General features: G+C 35.6%; 1 pseudogene across 1 annotated transcript; it reads right to left on the reverse strand.

Moving 5' to 3' along the window:
* Positions 1 to 1493: 1493 nt before the first annotated feature.
* On the reverse strand, positions 1494 to 2290 carry LOC112606642 (annotated as a pseudogene). Its single transcript, XR_003115667.1, has one exon. The product of XR_003115667.1 is annotated as a proteasome subunit alpha type-3 pseudogene (transcript).
* Between the last annotated feature and the right edge of the window lie 360 nt (positions 2291 to 2650).

Genomic DNA, 2650 nt, shown 5'->3' on the forward strand with positions numbered 1-2650 from the left:
TATTTCTTTAGAAGAAGTGTTTCTAACTTCTTTCATGCTGTTCAGTATTGCTATAGGGACAGTGCTCAGTCTTAGCTACAGATTAGAAAACAACTTGAAGTAAAATTAATAACTTTAAAAGTAATAACAAAAACTGTAATTACTTTCGCACCAAGCTGAATAATTAGATTATCCATTAACTATCATTTTTAATAAGGCCAACATTATTTACTTACATGGAAATTAAGCAAATTATTATTTCATACCTCGTTATGTTTACGAGAAGCGGAGTGGGAGATTATATTGGTATTATGTTCTAAAATCCAGATGTAGCAAATTAATCAGCAGTGATTATATTTAAAAACTTACATTATTAAGAATATTTTAGCATATCTTCACTAGCATTTCCCATCGTTTTTTTTTTGTTTGTTTGTTTTTTTCCTGCAGTCTGTGTAATTCCACCCATGCTCCCTGATTGTGAAATAGATATGACCCATTACTTTATGGGTTTGCAGCACCATAATTTAAAAGCAAAATGGCCTAATATCATATGCCTTTGATCAATTGAACACTTTTTTTCTAAAGGAAAAAAATAGTAGGATTAGTCAAAAGAGCTCTAATGGGAAACGTGAGTCACTTTTAAAAACTTTTGTTTGTCCCTCTGTTTAATGCCAGACAAACCAAGATTTTCATTTTATGTAACACATTTTTATTACAAACTGATGAAATTACTTGTAAAGAAAGAAAAAGAGTAATCTGCTTAAAAAATATAAGAACCTAATTAAAGTGTTGATGCAGTATACTTCTTTCTTCCTCAGTTTATAAGTTTTCTGTTGCAATTACAACAAACAGTGGCTTAAAACAACATTTATTATGTTTCAGTTCTGGAATGGGTCTCCTTTGCCAAAATCAAGGTTTTGGTAGGGCTCTGTTCCCTGTGGAGGCTCTAGGGTCTATACATTTTCTTGCCTTTTCCAACTTCTAGAGGTGAACCCTATCCCTTGGCTCATGGTTGCATTCCTCCATCTTCAAAACCAGCAATGACTGGTAGAGTCTTTATCCTACTGCACATTCTAATCTCTGCTTTCATTTTCATATCTCCTTCTCTGTCTGTTTTAAGGGCCCTGTGATTACATTTGGCCTGTCTGCATAATAGAGCATAATTTCCCCATCTAAAGGTCTTTAAGTTAATTGCTTCTGCAAAATTCTTTTTTCTATGTTAAAGTAACATATCCACAAGTTCCAGGGATTGGGACATATATATCTTTGGTAGTTTTTATTCTGTCTACCACACTAGTGTTCAAGGTATATTCAGTTCTCATGTGTACTGGAATCAGAAAAAAAGACAATGAAAGTCCTTAAGGAGAGAACAAATATAACTAATTTTACATTTTCTTCTTTTTTTTAATAAGACAAAAATTTAATGAAAATTGAACAGTATGTATAATCCAGGGCTAAATAGTTACATTGGACTGGAGTAGAAACTTAAAATACAATAGATGCTGGAGTAAATGTTACATTTTATCATCATCTGATTCATCTTCTTCCTTCCGAGATTTCTTAGCATATTTCTCTGCTTCTTCCCTTATATCTTGTGGAACAATTTCATGTCTTCCATTAGTTAATTCACCAACCCAGCTGAGTTCTAGTTCAAAAGCTTTATCCTTAACTTCATCATGTACTATGTAAATTATTTTTGTAACTTCTTTAACAATATCACGGCAGGTCATTTCTTTCATCTGAAGCTTCTCTATTTCCGTCTTTGCAGCTTGCCTGGCTTTGCCAATGGCACAGCCCGAATAACCGTATGAAACACCTGATGGGTCAATCATGTAGAGTTGCGCACCGTCATTCACACTGTAAGACCCTAACATGAAACTGCAGCCAAAAGGTCTAACAGCACTGTAGAGTGTATATGCATGCACATACATGGCCGCTCTGTCTGCAAGATGTTTTAGTGGAATGTTGTAGCCAAAGTTAGATCTAAAATTGGAAGCTTCTTCTCTTGCTATGTCTGCTAAAGAACGAGCATCTGCCAACAAACCTGCTACTGCCATTCCAACATGCCGATCAACATTAAAAAGTCGTTTGTTGGAACCTTCTTCATAAAGTTTAGAAAGGACTAATTTTTCTACCCCAAAGACAACACCATCTTTGCATCTGATTCCAATAGCTATACTACTATTTTTTACAGCCCTTATAGCATATTCAACTTGAAAAACTCTTCCATCGGGAGAGAATGTAGAGGCTGACAGGTCATACCCGGTGCTGATTGAGCTCATCCTGCTAAACCCAACGGGACACGTAAGGATTCCAGCTAATTTTATATTTTCAGCGAAGACTTTGGTTGCAATGTTGGAGAACAAAATAAAGAACGGGAAAGAATTAGAAAATCATTGCAGTCATCCAGATGAGAAGTAAGTGTTGTTTAGACTAGAGTGACAGTATTAAAGATTGTCTTAGTCCATTCAGGCTGGTATAACAAAATACCATAAATTTGGTAGCTTGGAAACAACAGGAATTTATTTCTCACAGTTCTGGAGGCTGGCAAGTCCATAGTCAAGATGCTGGCAGATTCTGTTTGTGCTGAGGACTCACTTTCTGGTTCATAGAGGGTGTCTTATCACTATGTCCTCACACAGTAGAAAGGGAAAGGCAGCTTTCTGAGGCC

This window comes from Theropithecus gelada, chromosome 1 (genome assembly GCF_003255815.1).
Source record: "Theropithecus gelada isolate Dixy chromosome 1, Tgel_1.0, whole genome shotgun sequence".
Lineage (NCBI taxonomy): Eukaryota > Metazoa > Chordata > Mammalia > Primates > Cercopithecidae > Theropithecus > Theropithecus gelada.